Source organism: Acomys minous (genome assembly GCF_964271855.1).
Source record: "Acomys minous genome assembly, chromosome: 1".
Taxonomy (NCBI): Eukaryota; Metazoa; Chordata; class Mammalia; order Rodentia; family Muridae; genus Acomys; species Acomys minous.
In genome coordinates this window covers 91,619,500-91,636,918 of record NC_140483.1, presented here as the reverse complement: position 1 = coordinate 91,636,918, position 17,419 = coordinate 91,619,500, and positions in this window count along the sequence as shown.

Here is a 17,419-nt window from a genome sequence, read left to right as displayed (position 1 = left end):
TAGGGATAATTTGACTTCCTCCTTTCCCATTTGAATACCCTTGATCTCCTTATGTTGTCTTATTGCTCTGGCTAGAACTTCGAGTACTATATTGAAGAGATGTGGAGAGAGTGGGCAGCCTTGCCTTGTTCCTGATTTTAGAGGAATTTCCTTGAGTATCTCACCATTTACTTTGATTTTGGCTATTGGCTTCCTATATGTAACCTTTATTATGTTGAGGAAAGTGCCTTTTATGCCCGATCTCTCTAAAACTTTAAACATGAATGGGTGTTGGATTTTATCAAATGCTTTCTCTGTGTCTAAAGAGATGATTATGTGGATTTTTATTTTCAGTTTGTTTATATGGTGGATTACATTGATGGATTTCCTTATATTAAACCATCCCTGCACGCCTGGAATGAAGCCTACTTGGTCATGATGAAGGATATCTTTGATGTGCTCTTGTAGTCGTTTTGCAAGTATTTTATTTAGTATTTTTGCATCGATGTTCATAAGAGAAATTGGTCTGAAATTCTCTTTCTTTGTTGAGTCTTTGTGAGGTTTAGGTATCAATGAGACTATGGCCTCATAGAATGAATTTGGTAATGTTCCATCCCTTTCTATCTTTTGGAGTAGCTTGAAGAGTATCAGTATTAGCTCGCCCTTGAAGGTCTGGTAGAATTCTGCACTGAAACCATATGGTCCTGGGCTTTTTTTGGTTGGGAGACTATCAATGATTGCTTCAATTTCTGTAGGGGAAATGTGACTATTTAGCTTGTTTATCTGTTCTTCACTCAACTTAGGCAAGTAAAATTGATCAAGAAAATCATCCATTTCCCTTAGATTTTCAAATTTTGTGCCATATATGCCTTCAAAGTAGGATCTTATGATTCTTTGTATTTCTTCAGTGTCTGTTGTTATGTCTCCCTTTTCAGTTCTGATTTTGTTGATTTCAATACTGTCTCTCTGCCTTTTAGTTAGTTTGGCTAATGGTCTGTCTATCTTGTTGATTTTCTCAAAGAACCAGCTCTTGGCTTTGTTGATTCCTTGGACTGTTTTCTTAGTTTCTAATTTGTTAATTTCACCCCTGAGTTTGATTATTTCCCGACGTCTATTCCTTTTGGGTGTTTCTGCTTCTTTTTTTTCTAGGGCTTCCAGTTGTGTCGTTAAGGTGGTTATGTGCGATGCTTCCAATTTCTTTTTAAAGGCACTTAGTGCTATGAATTTTCCTCTTAGCACTGCTTTCAATGTATCCCACAAATTTGGGTATGTTGTTCCTTCATTTTCATTGAGTTTCAGAAACTCCTTGATTTCTTTCTTTATTTCTTCCCTGACCCAATTGTCATTTAGCAGAGAGTTGTTTAGTTTCCACATACGTGTAGGCTTTTTGTTATTTCTGTTGTTGAATTGCAGCCTAAGCCCATGATGATCTGATAGGATACAAGGTACTACTTAAATCCTCTTGTATCTGTTGAGCCTTTCTTTGTGAACTACGATGTGATAAATTTTGGAGAAGGTTCCATCGAGTGCAGAGAAGAAGGTATATTCTTTTTTGTTTGAGTGAATGTTTCTATAGATATCTGTTAGATCCATTTGACCCATGGCATTGGTTAATGATTTTATTTCTCGGCTTAGTTACTGTTTCAATGACTTGTCCTTCAGTGAGAGTGGGGTGTTGAAGTCTCCCACTATTATTGTGTGGGGATCGATGTGTGGTTTAAGCCTTTTTAGCAGATCTTTTACAAATGTGGGTGCCCTTGTATTGGGAGCATAGATGTTCAGAATTGTGATGTCATCTTGGTTGACTTTACCTTTGATGAGTATGAAGTTTCCGTCCTCATCCCTTTTGATTAATCTTGGTTGAGAGCCTATTTTGTTCATTATTAAAATGGCTACACCTGCTTGCTTCTTGTGACCACATGCTTGGAATATTTTTTCCAACCTTTTATCCTGAGGTAATGCCTATCTTTATGGGTGAGATGTCTTTCTTGAATGCAGAAGAATGTTGGATCCTGTTTATGCACCCATTCAGTTAGTCTGTGTCTTTTTATTGGAGAATTGAGACCATTGATGTTGAAAGATACTAATGACCAGTTACTGTTAATAGTCTTAATTTTGATGTTGGTTCTAGTCGAGCATTTATGTAGTTGTGTTTTTGCCATGGTATAATTATCTATTTCCTGATTAGTTTTGGTTGTAGCTTGACCCTTTGGGATGGAGTTTTCCTTCTAGTACCTTCAGTAAAGCTGGATTTGTGGATAGGTACTGTTTGAATTTGGTTTTGTCATAGAATATTTTATTTTCTCCATCAATGGTTATTGATAGTTTTGCTGGGTAATGTAGTCTGGCCTCGCATCTGTGGTCTCTTAGGGTTTGCAGGATCTCTGTACAGGCCCTTCTGGCTTTGATGGTCTCTGCTGAGAAGTCGGGTGTAATTCTCATAAGTTTGCCATTAAATGTTATTTGGCCCTTTTCCCTTGCAGCTTTTAATATTTCTTTTTGTTCTGTATGTTTTGTGTTTTGATTATTATGTGACGGGCAGTTTTTCTTTTCTAGTCAATTCTATTTGGTGTTCTGTATGCCTCTTTTATGTTTATAGGCATCTCTTTCTTTAGACTGGGGAAATTTTCTTCTATGATTTTGTTGAGAATAGTTTCTGGGCCTTGGAGTCTGATATCTTCTCTTTCTTCAATGCCTATTATCCTCAGATTTCTTCTTTTCATGGTGTCCTTAATTTCTTGAATGTTTTGTGTCAGGAGTTTTCCAGATTTGGCATTTTCTTTAATGGTTGCTTCAAGATCTGTGATTATATCTTCTAGACTTGAGATTTGTTCTTCAATCTCTTGGATTTTGTTAGAAAAGCTCAGCACTGTGTCATTCGCCTTCTTCTCTGAGGTCTCACGTTCTTGCTTTCCTTCTGTCTGTGTGTTTTTCATTGAATCCATCTTCATCTTCATATCTTGAACAGATTTTTTTATTTCTTTCATCTGGTTGTTTACATTTTCCCGAAAAATTTCCAGTTCCACTCTATGTGCTTCTTTTATGTCTCGCACCTGCTTGGCTGTGTCTTCCTGCATCTGATTTCGAATTTTATTTGTTTCCTCCATTATCATCCTCATTACCAAGGACTTGAGTTCATTTTCTTGTGTTTCCGTTATATTTGAGTTCTCTGGGTTGTTTTCTTTGGGATAGCTGGAAACCTGAGACGCCATGTTGTTTTGGGGTTTTTTGCGTATGCTTTTACGCTGTCCTTTAGACATCTTGCCATCTCTGTTTTTGTTGGGTAACTTCCAGAGTTGGGTGGAGGGAGTCTGATGATAGATTCACTTGTTTTCTCACGATTTCCATAGGCTGGAAGCCCTGATACTTCACTGGTGTGGATGGCAGGAGGTTAGCCCTGTAGTTTTGGACTCTCACTGCCAGTGATCCTCAGCTCCCCTTTGCTGTGGGTCCTGCAATCGTTCTGGGTCTCTGAATGAGCGTTGGATCTGGCCAAGGTATCCACAGCCTTTTGGGTCCCCTGCCAAGTCCAGCCAGGGATACTGGGCCTGAACCACGCGTCGAGCTCAGCTAGATTCTCAGCGCCTGAACCGTCTGCCACAGCAGGAGAACTGCGACTGCACTGAGCAAGCGCCTAGGGTGGAACTGAGTGCTCCTCTCAGCTTATGTCACAGCAGGAAAACTGCGGCTGCACTGAGCTGGTGACCAGGGTGGAACTGAGTGCTCCACCCAGCCTGCCTCACAGCAGGGAAACTGCGACTGTGCTGAGCAAGTGCCTAGGGTGGAACTGAGCACTCTGCCCAGCCTGCGTCATAGCAGGAGAACTGCGACTGCGCTGAGCAAGCACCTAGGGTGGAACTGAGCGCTCCACCCAGCTTGCGTCACAGCAGCAAAATGCGGCTGTGCTGAGCTAGAGCCTAGGGTGGAAGTGAGCACTTGGCTCAGCCTGTGTCACAGCTGGGGAGCTGTGCCTCGGGCAGAAATGCTTGCTGAGCTGAGCCAGCTTCTCCACGGCACAGCTCACTGAGCAAACACAGGACTCTGGGGCTGAACTGTCTGCTGAGTTGAGTTTGAGTCTCAAGGCACCACGTGACCCAAATGTTGTCCAGACTCCCCTCTCCCGCAGCAACTCCCACCATCCACCACACCAATTGCCTCCACTGGAAGGCTCTGAGCTGCAAACCTCAGCCACTGCCGCTGGTGCCGCTGGAGCCGGTGGAGCCGGTGGAGCCGCTGGTGCCACTGGTGCCACTGCTGTCTCTGCCGCTGCTGCTCTGATCTGAGAAAGTCCGCTCTCCTCCCATGTGCAGGGGCAAGCAGGTCCTTCGCACCCTGGTCCCTCTGAACAGTGGAGCACTTCTGCTGCCGTGGTGTGGGGACCTTGGTGTTCCTGGCTCAGAAATCTGTGCAATTCCTTGAATTGTTCAGTGGAGCTTTCAAACACGGTCCACACTGCTCGCCGCCATTTTGGATCTTGAGGATTCAAATTTTGTGTCAAACAAGTACTTCTCACTTTTAAAAAAATCACAAAAGTTGAAGTTTCAGAGAAAAGTTGTCTGCAATATTAACAGGTTAACAATAAATCTTTATGTCAAAGTTCCACTTAGTTCACTAGGATCAAGCACACATAGCTCATAATCACAGAGACAGGCTTGTACATAAATACACGATTTGAAATATGAAAATTAGAGAAGAGTAAGTAAAAAGGCCTAGAGTATATTGTGCAAATCTATAATCCCGGTTATTCGAGAGCTTGGGGTTGGGGGTTAGTTCACAGCATGCCTATATACTAAAGAGTGAATTTAAATCTGCCCTGACCAGCTGAGTATTCCTAAATTGGAAAACAAAATAAAGATAATACCATTTTAAGAATATTATAATGATGAGCTAGGTAGATTACTTTCCTAAAATGTACAAGATTCTAGCTTCAGCCTTAATTCTGAGGCAGAAATAGAAGGAAATTACAAAAAAATGGGGAAGAGAGAAGGGAAAAAAGAAAGGAAGGAAGAAAAGGAGGAAGCTAAGGAGAGAAACAAATCTCAGAAGACATAATCCTTAGAAAAATTTGTAGTGGATGAGGACTCACCAGGAAAAGAGCTTAGACCTCAGGACAATGTGGTCTATGCTCCTTAACATGCAGTAGTTTTTAATTGCGGTTATTTAAAGTGTATGTGTATGTGTGTGTGTGTGTGTGTGTGTGTGTGTGTGTGTGTGTGTGTGTAAGAGAAACACAGTAACAAAACTGATTTCCACTATTTCTTGTTTTTTGTTTTTGTTTTTGTTTTTTGAGAGACAGGGTTTCTCTGTGTAGCCTTGGCTGCCCTGGATCTCATTCTGTAGAACAGACTGTCCTCAAACTCAGACATCAGTCTGACTCTACCTCCCTAGTGCTGAGATGAAAGGCATCTACCACTACACCCTGCTGACTTCCACTATTACTGTTGTCATTAAATCAGTACAGACATCCATCCTCACATTTTTCACAAAGATAAAAACTAATACAGATTATAAGATTTCAACTATCTAGTGCATTATTCCCAAATATGGTTGAAAGCAGAAAAGGTTTTAGCAGCCTTGCAAGGTTGCCTAGGTTTATAATATCAGACCTGATTTCATACATGTTATACATGCCTTAATTTGACTTAGATAGCTGTTGGTTACTACCAACATGTAAGTGAAATTTATTGCGCCATTTCTTGCCATGTTGATCATTGTTGAGAGTTCATAGGTGCCAGAGATGGTAGAATTAATAGTTTCTCTTCTGTGATAACTGGTATAGTACTTTCAAGTACCATGAATAGCAGAATGCAAGAAGGAGGATTTCAAATCGGGTCTAGACCAAATTATCTGAATCCTGTGTCTGAAGTGTGAGAATTGTTGAGAAATTGTGTCTTACTTTCATCCTTGTGTGGTTACCAAGAGCTACATCAATTGTCCTTTTTAATATATTTTATTAATTTATTCATATTATATCTAAATTGTTATCCCATCCCTTGTATCCTCCCATTCCTCCCTCCCATTTCCCCCTTAATCCCCTCCCCTATGACTGTGATTGAAGGGGACCTCCTCCCCTCTATATGATCATAGGGTATCAAGTCTCTTCTTGGTAGCCTGCTATCCTTCCTCTGAGTGCCACCAGGCCTCCCCATCCAGGGCATGTTGTCAAATATGGGGCATCAGAGTTTGTGTGAAGGTTAGTCCCAGCTCTCCACTCAACTGTAGAGAATGTCCTGTCCATTGGTTAGATCTGGGTAGGGGTTTGAAGTTTACTGCATGTATTGTCCTTGTCTAGTGCCATAGTTTGAGCAGGACCCCTGGGCCCAGATCTGCCAATCATAATTATGGGAAAATAGAAGGTTCCAGAGGGTCCTAGAAACCTACAAGTAGAACAATTGTATTTTTTTGTACTGGAAGTTACTTGAACTACCCCTGAGCAATCACCTAAATAGAGTTTTCTCATGTATGGTACTGGGGTTTGTTAGTCTCTGGATATTGTATGTAACATTGTCAGCCCAGGTAAAGTCATATTTTAAACGATTTACTTAGATGTATATAAATGTATGTAAATATGGAATAATATGATCCCTTGAGATTGTATCAAATGACTTTGGTCCTATTTGCTTATTTTCTTCTTTAATATTAACTTCCTTCACTCTTCCCCAGTTGGAGGACTTACCCATTTTCTACTTACTACTTCTAACACCTGTACCTTTTATTACCTTTACATACACACACACACAACACACACACACACACACACACACACACACACACTGTCCCTTTATAATTTCTAGTTTGGTGATGTAAATAGAATGCCTAACCAAAGACTCATAGTTTAACTCATTAGGGAATGTGTCTACCTGGGAGGGATTAGGAAGTGCCTTGTTGGAGGAAGTATGTCATGGTGGGTGGATTTTGAAGTTTAAAAGGCCCCACCCAGCCAGGTCCAGTGTCACCTTCCTTCACCCTGCAGATGCAGGTGTAGAACACTCAGCTATTTCTCTAGCACCTTTATGCCTATATGCTGCCATTCTCCCTGCCACAATAATTACAGTCTAAACCTCAGAAACTATAAGTCTCAATTAACTGATTTGTTTTTTTAAGAGTTGCTCTGGTTATTGTATCTCTTCACAGCAACAGAACACTAAAGCAGATGGCTTTTCCATAGTGTATACTCATATCTGAAGATTTGGTTGCCTTTTAGTTGTCCCTTTGCTTGCAATTTTAGGGATACTAAAGAAACCAGATTAGAGATATTAGGGATTGACATAAAAGAGAGAAAAAGAAGTTAAGAATATTCCTATCACTTCTCGACACCTGTCAATTCCTCTTATTTTTCTGTCCCTAAGTAATACAAAATTTGCTAGAAGATAGTGGCACACCCTTTTAAACTTAGCATTCAGGATATAAAGGTAAGTGGATCTCTGAAGTTGAGTCCAGCCTGATCTATAAAGTGAGTTCCAGGAAAGCCAAGGCCACACAGAGAAATGCTGTCTCAAAATAAACAGACAAATGAAATACAGAATTCATATGAGTTGCAGAAACAGAGAATAAAAGGAAAGATATATAATAAACATTTATGGTGTTTTTTTCATTGACAATAAAAATAATTGCATAATGTTTCCCAAATTATTGAAAATCTAGCTTTGCCTAGTGTTTAATGACATAATAAGATTATATTAATGTTCTGTGATCTCTTTAGTAAATTCTCGTCTTCCAAAACTTTATTCTTGCCTTGTTCTGGAGTCCAAAATTCTAAATCTAGTTTGATTGGAACAGAATGAAGATGCTGGCAAAGGCATGCACTCTCCATTAGATAAAAATCAATTACCTGATTCTTCCCATCTTCCTTGGTTTGAGGTCCTTCAAGGAAAATATCTGATTCCCTGACTGCATTTTCCACTTCTGTATCTGAAAAAAATCCTCCTTTTACTCCAGACTTGAAACTATAATTAAAGCCTGAATATTTAAGCATCCTTACCCCGATCCCATAGTTGCATACATAATATACTATTGTCATGTCCTATGTATCTCTTACTACAACCATGTGTTTTGAAGTGTATTACAGAAAAAGTAGTAGCAACGAGAACAAATAGCATTGAGGATAATTAATGACACTGTAGCCAACAAATAAGACTATCTGAAACACTAAGAAGAGTACATGCTGTCCTTAAATTTTAATAAATCACTGAAAGGCACAAAATTATTACGTTTGCTCTTTTCATTAATAATAGGCATAGTTTTATTTCATTTTATTTTTATTTTTATATATTTGTTTTGTTTGTTCAATTTAAATCCTGGTCATAGCCCCATCCCTCCTCTTCTCCTAGTCCCAACCTCCCTTACTATTCCCCATTCCTTCCCCTTATTCTTCAGAAGAGGGGAGCCCACATTCCCATCAACTGGGGATCATCAAGTCTTATCAGGACTGAGCATGCCCTCTTCCCCTGTGGCCTGGCAAGGCAGTCCTGCCAGGGGATAGTTGATCAAAAAGCTGCCATCAAAGTCTATATCAGAGACAGACCCTGCTCTAATTATTAGCAGACTCACAGGAATTCTGAGATGCCCATCAGTTACATCTTCATTGGGATCCTAGGTCCAGTCCATGCATGGTCCTTGGTTGGTGCTTCAGTCCCAGCAAGACCCTCTGGGCCATGGTTAGTTGGCTCTGTTGGTCTTCTTATGAAGCTTCTGTCAACACCAGGTCCTTTTCTCCTCCCCCCAGGTTTCCATAGGACTACCTGCACATCGCCCAATTTTTGACATTGTTTTCAGCATCTGTTTTGAAGTGTTGCTGAGTGAAGCCTCCCAGAGGACAACTCTGTTAGGTGCCTGTTGGCAAGCCTAGCAGAGTATCATTAATAGTGTCAGGGGCTAGCTCCCTTCCATGGCATGGGTATTGGGTTATGCAATAGGCATATTTTTTATTAAGGAGTAATACAAAATAAGACAAATCTAAAAATAAGTGTATTTACAACAGAATTATGAATAAAAGTTTAATAGAGAAATATGCTAAATATAAAATCTTGTAACTATTTCACCAACTATCTCAAATAAGTATAATTTGCACAATATACAATTTTACTTAAAGGTATAAGAAAACATCTTATTCAATGTCTACAGTATAAAATAGCAGCAGTAGATTAGATTAGTTTGAGAAAAGAGTGAACCAGTAGGACTGAAGTGTAGCTTTCTAGCTAATATTGGCATTAAGCCCAACTCATTTGAGAAGGATTTTCGAGCAACTCCTGAGCTGTAACTTCAACCTCTGGAGAGATAATGTACTTTTTCTGATTCCTTATTCTTAGATTCTAGTAAAATAGAATTGTCAAAAAACTTACAGAACTTAGAAACATACTGTCAGTTTTTCTGAAGAGATGGTTGTTGGGAAGATCACATTTTATAAGTTTGTATGCATTATTGTTTCTGGTTTAAATTAATACTGAGGGAAGGCATGGGACAGAAGGCAACTGCAGTCTATGTCAGTCAGCATCATATTTTTGTAGTTAAATAATTAAGAAACGCTGTTGAAAGGTAGCCAATTTTGACAATTTTTTAAAGCCAGAAGCTGAGTTACTGGTTACATGTTTTTGTTCTGAACTGCACACTGATGAGGCATGGTCCATATATTACACCATGCAGAAGATGGTATAAGAGAATATCATTTTTACTTACTTTTTCTTCTAATAATATACTTTATTTTAAAGTTAGATATAAAGGAGGTGTAGAAGCAGCTGTTCCCTGATGTCACTTAATGGCACTAATTAGATTTTACACATATGGTTGAGATAAGAGTTTTAAAATAAAAAAGTTGAGAATTGTTATTAAATATTACACAGCATAAAATAAATGAATTACTGTAGTCTCAAACCAAAGTAAGGAATAGCTGATGAGGAAAAGACCCACTTTCATAAAACAGATAGTCAGACATGTCAAGTAGAAAAAATATTATACCTGCATTAAATGTGGGTTTCACATCCTTTGTAACATTTTACAGTAATATTTGAGGAAAGTGCCCTTGCCTCTTACTCTCTTCCATGGATTCTAATCATTTTAGCTGTTTTCTGTCTTTTCTCATAACAAGGCTACCTTGTTTTGCTTGAGTTGGTCTTCTCTGTGACAAACAGTAAGCTTGTAGTCACAGATTTACCCCAACCATAATTGATTAATCTCTACTACTATAGAAAAATTTGGTGGTACTTAATGATACTTGTTACTTAAGATGGTGAGATTTCAGTTAACTATTGCTACCTTAGATGTCTGTGCAAACATAGGAAAAGAGAGATGAGTCAAGGAAAGTGTTTGCTCTTTACAGAGAAATAAGAACAAGTTTACAGTATTTGCAGTGGATTAGAAGAGATAGATGTGATGAGGTGACACATGACATATAAGAAGGGCACAAGATGAAGTATTAGAAAGCATAAATAAAGTTTTGGGAATAAATAAAAGATATAGAAAATGAAAAACAAATAAAAAGTATTAAGACATTATAGCCAGATATATCTGTTGTAACAAACAAAACAAATGAGGACTACCACCAGGGCAAAGCTGTTCTCACAATGTGAGACCATGAAAGAGCAAAGAGAAAAGATGTGAAACCAAAAGATGATTTGGTGGTAATGCATGCTAGGGCACAATGGCTTTTTCTGAAATGAAAAGTACTTTCTTCTCTGTGAAAAATCAGGAAACTGTGGACATGGTGTTCTGTGCTAGGTATTTAAGTATTCATTCTGAATGATATCTGAATAATACAGGATGCCTAGAAGATCCATGATGTAACAGCCTTTTAAAAAAGACTATCAAGTATGTGTTTAGGGAGCATAATGTACCAATCTATAACAGAACACGTCGAGTTCCTGTAGGATTCTCTTTGTTAAGTTTCTTCTAAAGACTTCATTGATCTAAATATAATCCTAAGGCAAATATCAGAAGTCTTTCTCTTGAATTTCATACATTACTATACAAGGCAATTGGTGACTCACTACCATTTATAAATGTAGAAGGAACTAGGGCAGGTATATCATTTAAATTACTTCAGCAAATTTACATCTCTTTCTGATTACCTATAAGGCCAAAAATAAAAAGAAGAATTCAAAATACCATTCACACACAAGAGTCAATATCTAGAATTATGTTTTAAATATTAATATTTTAAAATAAAGATTTTTACAATATTTCAAAATAACTTCATGGAATTTTTATCCACTGAATTGTTTTTCCCATTAAAATAACAGTACACATTGTACTCATTCAGTTACATTGTCCATTAGCTTAAAATTTAAATAACCAGAGGACAAGCGGATAATGCATTTGGAAAAAATTTTTCATTTAGAAATTAATCAAAAATACTATTCTTACAGAAATAAACTTGTCATTTTATTTAATTATATTGATTAAGTTATGGTCCTGAGAAGTGTCAGACATAAAGCAGTACAGAATTTTCCATAGCAAGCCAACAAAGCAGAAGGACTATACATATGAATCTGTATTTGTTGTTGATATAGAATTATCAGTGTTATTATTTGTGTTCAAAATCTGGAATAGCCCACTGTTTGACAGATGGGTATATTTATTTTACTCAGATATGACCATGACAATATTTCAGGGAAAAGTGACCTTTAACAAATATTTCTTAGATTATCTTGTATGTGAAATAAATTTTTGCAAATAAAACTCCCACTTATGCCATGCAGCACTAAAATGTAAAGACATCAGAATCCCAAAACAAGTGGGGAAATAAAATTTGTGATGAAAGATATAGCAAACATTTCAAATGCAAACATATGTGCATCCTGTGAAATGCTACTCAACATCACGTCATGAAGAAATTGTAAAGCAAGTCAAAGGGAAATGATTTCATACCTACAAAACTAGCAAAACCTCAGGTGTTGAAAACAGTGTCTGAAGAATGTATGTAAGGAAAAAAAAGAAGAGATTCTCTTCATTTTCGTAGAATACTAAATTGCACAGGTTGGTCTCTTTATATCAATTTATTAACACTGATCTGGTTCCATATGAATTTTTAGGTTTCTTTAATTTATGAGAAGAATGTTGATGCTATTTTGATTGGGATTTGTACTGAGTCTGTAAATTTCCTTGGGTAGGATGGCCATTTCCACACTATTAATTCTACTAATTTGTGAACATAGAATGTCTCTCCATGTTCTATAGTTTTTCGCAGTCTCTTTCATCAGGGTTTTTCTCAGTCTCTTTGGTCAGAGAATTGAAGTTTTCATGATAGAGTACTTTGATGTCATTGTTTAGATTTTATACAAATTGTCTCATTTATTCCAAATTGTCCTTGAACTATTGAAATTACAGTGTTCATGATATCTGTTTTTGTGTACTTCTTATTACTCTATAGAAAGTCTACCATGTTTTTTTAAAGTTGGCTTTGTAGCCATCCACTTTACCAAGAGTGAAGGTTGCTTTTAGAAATTTTATTATGTAACTTTGTGATAGGTTATGTTTAATAAAGACCATCTACAAATGGATCAATTACTTTTCTTCTCACTCTCTTATCCTTTTAATTTTATTCACTTGCTTTATTGCTTCATTGAGTACTTCCTGTGCTACATTAAAAATTATTGTGGATATGGGGGCCCTGCCTCATTTTTGACTTTCAGAGAACTACTTCAAGTTTTCTGCATTTAGGATAGGTAATACTGGCTGAAGGGTTTGTGGCATATAGTCTGTTATGTTGAGGTATGTTCCCTCTAGTCTTATACTCTCTGGGACATTTATCATGAAAACATGCAGGATATAATCAAAGGCTTTTACGCACCTATTAATATGATCATGTGGTGTTCATCTTGAAGTCCAATTACTTTTTATTACATTTATTGACTTATGTGTGTTGATGCAGCCTTGCATTTCTAGGATAAAGCCAACTTGATTTTTGTGGATGATCTTCTTGATATGTGCTTATACTGATCTTCCAGTATTTTTATTTGGCAAATTTCATCAGATACAAGGAGATTAAAATAACCTTTTGCTTCTTATCAGAAAACTATGTATTAAAACGGGAACTCAACAACAACAGAAACGATAGAAAGCCTACAAACTCAAGGAAATTGAACAATTCCCTATGCAATGACCTATGGGTCAGGGGAAAAAAAGGAAATTAAAGACTTTATAGAATTCAATAAAATGAAGGCACAATGTGCCAAAACTCATGAGACACAACAAAAAGAGTGCTAAAAGCAAAGTTCATAGCACTAAGCACCTTTATAGAGAAAGTAGGGAGATCCTACTCTAGCAACTTAAAACAGCACATAAAGATCTAGAACAAAAAGAAGCAGACACACCTATGAAAAGTAGACTTCTGGAAATCATAAAACTCAGGGCTGAAATCAGTAATTAGAAACAAAGAGAACAATTCAAAGCATCAATGGAACCAAGAGCTGGTTCTTTGAGAAAATCAACAAGATAGACCAATCCTTTGCAGGATTTTATTGAGGACTTTTCAATGTGTTGTCCAAAAATATTGGTCTGTAGTTTTTTTTTTTTTTTTTTTTTTTTTTTTATGTTGCTGTTATTGCTGTCTTTATCTGGTTTAGGCATTAGAGTAATATTGCCTCCATACAATGAGTTTGGTGGTGATGCTTTTATTTCTTTCTCCCTTTATAATAAATTAGTATTTATTTTTTGTAGTTATTATTTGAAAATATGATAAAATTCTGCTATGGATTAACTGAGACTAGATGCTTTTGATTCTAGCCACTATAGATACTTTTTATTTAAATTTTTATTTTTAAGTTATTTACTTTACCTTCTGATTACAGCCCTTCCTGCATCTCTCCATCCCACTTCCCTCCTTCATCCCTTCTTTGCCTTCCCCTCCTTCCCTGGTCCACAGAAAGGGGATGTCCCCCCTCCCTATCATCTGACCTGAGCCTATCAAGTATACTGCCTAAATGCTCTTTCTCTGTAGCCTGTTAAGACTTCCCAAGAAGAGAAAGTGAAAAGTGAGTGTATATGTGAGTTCACAGATGCTGAGACTTATAGCCAAACTTTGGAGTGGAGTGCAGTGAGTCTTATGGAAGGGTTGAGGGGATAGAAGGACCTGGAGGGGACAAGATCTCCATGAGGAGACCAATGGATCCAACAAATCTGGCACAAGGAGGGGGCCTGCCGAAACTGATACACTAACCAAGGACCATGCACAGTATGGGCCTAGACCTCCCTGCTCAGATGTAGTTGATAGCTAGCACATTCTCTTTGTGAGTCCTATAATACAGGCAGCCTACATATTTTTAGTCAGAGTGCTTTTTATTGTTGATCTCCACCTTTGTAGTGAGTCTATTTAGATTGTTAGTTTCTTAGTTTAACTTTAGTAGGTTAAATGAATGAAACTTAATAGAGTACAGGCCTTTAAAATGTTCTGTTAGCATAGTCTGTGTTTTTTGACTTATAGTGTAATGTTTCCCAGTTCATTTCAGATTCTGATTTTAGGTGATCACTTTTTTCTTTTGGTTAGTTTGGCCAATGCTCTGTCAATCTTGATTGTCTTCTCAAAGAACTGGCTTTTAGGTCTTTTCCAATTCCTTGTTTTGTTTTATTTATTTTTTGATTGTTCCATTCATTTCTTGTTTTTGTTTTTGTTCTATATAATTTCATACTGTCTGTTATGTTTATATTTGTTCTGTTTTTGTTTTTAGAAATTGAAGCAATTACTGAATACTGACTTGAAACATCCTTTCTTTACAAACAAAAAAAAACTATTGTGTGTTAATAGAAACAGAGAAAGTTGTTAGCATAAGATAAATGAAATAATTGAAATAAAAGGAATATTCTTGATAATTTAACATGTTTAGGCAGAACAATGAATGTGTGTGTGTGTGTGTGTGTGTGTGTGTGTGTGTGTAATTCATAGGAAACAAACTGTTCTTCATTCTTTATATACTGTCTGAAGTATTTCAAGTTTGAAAAACTGGTATTTTATACAAATCAAAGCTATTTTTAAGAGACATCACAATTTTAATACTTTCAAACACTAAAGCAAATAGAAAGCAGAAGAAAACAAATTACTTCTGGAAAAAATGTTAACACCATCCCAGAGTAATTAGTGCAGTTATGAATGACTTTGTAAAGGTGCACTTGATAGTCAGTGAGTATTGGCTCAAGCACTGACTGTAAGTACAGCACCTAAGTTCAAAATGTTGATCCAACAGAGAAAAGAGAGGACCAGCTCCCAAATTTATCCTCTCATTTCCTTAAATGCTGTTTTATATATGTGCTCAAATATACACATAAAATTATAACAAATTATTTTACATTCACAAAAAGGTCCAAAGGGATATTGGAAAATCGCACATAGTAAGTATGTGTGTGTAAAGGATCATTTCAAGCAATTAGTAATGTGAAGTTATAATAGGTATCATATGTGAAATAGTGAAATGATCATTGCCTATATACCCATTTAACCAAATAAATGTTTGTGTATCCATCCATCTTCTCTCTCACTCATTTAACAATTAAATTTTTTGCTAAGTACCTAGTTATCCAAATTCTACAGAAATGCATTAATGTCTTGGAAGAAGAAATAATATTTTAGCAGATAGTAAACAACACATATTTAATTATACACTATTTCACTCAGAAAGTAATTTACATTTTATTACAAACATTATAATTTTAAACCTTTCCTCTTCTCTCAGGTACTTCTACTCCTTTTTAAAACCATGATACCAACAGTTGTATCTTACAATAGATTAATAATTTCTCTTTCTACTAACCTTTACATCCTTGTCTCTTAATATCCAATCCATGTATGGTCTATATCCCATACATGCTGTAAAACAGACCGAGTAGGTAGTCTTTAACTCTACTCATATCCTTCCTCTACATAAAGCAATTCATTGCTTTAGCATGTTTCCATCTACTTACAAAACCCATAACAGAGTTTTACATAGTTGAATTATTGATTGGGATCTTAGATATTGCAATCATTCTAAAGGGAATAACTTTAATTTAGTCATTTTCTCTAACCAATGTCTTAGGTTGTGTTATTCAGCTTCTTATTGTGGTACCAGAGTAAAATGGGTGGAGAGAAAAATACAAGGTATGAATATATTTACAAGGTATTTATGGGAAAATATCATAGAGTTTCATAAATATTTACATGATAATTATTGTGCCAACATTTGTATTCTAGACACAAACACACACACACTCAACATAACAAATAACATTATGACTGACTCATAGAAGTCAAGTAGAAATGGAGTATGATTCAGCTGAAGAGGATTGACTCTTTGGAAAAGAGGACACCTAAATATATATATATGAAAGCTCTATATAGGCACCATCTTGACATCTATGTCATAATAGACTGTAATTGGAAATAACCTAGATGGGCCTCAACAGATGAATGGATAAATAATTATTATAGTATATTTATACATTGGAGTATTAATCAGCAGTTTAAAAAATAGTGAAATCACAAATGTTCAGGTAAATTGGTGGAGCTAAACAAAAACATCATCCTGAGTAAGGTAATCCAAACACATAAGCACAAATATGGTATATATTCACTTGCATGTGGATATTAATTCTTAAATCAATAATAATTAGCTATAATCCATAGAACAATAAAGGTTAAGTATAGAGTAAGGGAAGATAAACCTCTCTAGCAAAGACAAAGAGAATAGTTTGTTATGGATGGATGGGGTGTACTGGAAAGGGAGGCTCAAATGGAGAAACAAAAGGAGGAGGGCAATGAAGGAGGAATCACAGTCCATTTGAAGGGCTGGTGTGGAAACCTAGTAAAGTACAATATTCCTAAAGTACATACACAAATAACAGGAGAGACAGCCCCAAACAGCCATCTCCTGTCACCAAATGAATCATCCAGTGGTAGGCTCTGGTTAAGTCTAATTGAGGTTTTAGTGAAGGGGCCTCGTTAGAACTCTAACACCATCCAGGCTGTTGCCATGCCTAGGAGTTGCTGTCCACAAAATGACTTCAAGGTTCACTACTGAACAGAACACTTACTTATTTGCCTTGAAATATGTCATACTTATGTAAATACTATCACAGTCATCACATGCAAACTTCAACCCTTCAATCTAGCTCTCCCCTTCCTTGATCTGCCTCCCATCTCCCTTAACACTCCATTCCATTTGTAAAAAATAATTCTGCATATACAATTAGAGCCACCCATATGTGCATGAATGGTGGATCATCCAATGGGGCAGGGGGAACATTTTAATGTCTGTGACTCTCTCAAAGAAATGTGAGTTTCCCTCCTACAACGTTTATCAACTGACTATAGTGCCTCATTGTTGGAACTAAACCGAGGACTGCTGATCTAGCCTCTGATGGAATTCTCAATTCTCTTGACCTTATAGAGGTCTTCTACAGTGCTCTTTGTATTGCTGATCTTTCACAGAGGTTGCTCCACAATTCTGTGATGTTTCTTGAGCCACAGAAGGGTGAT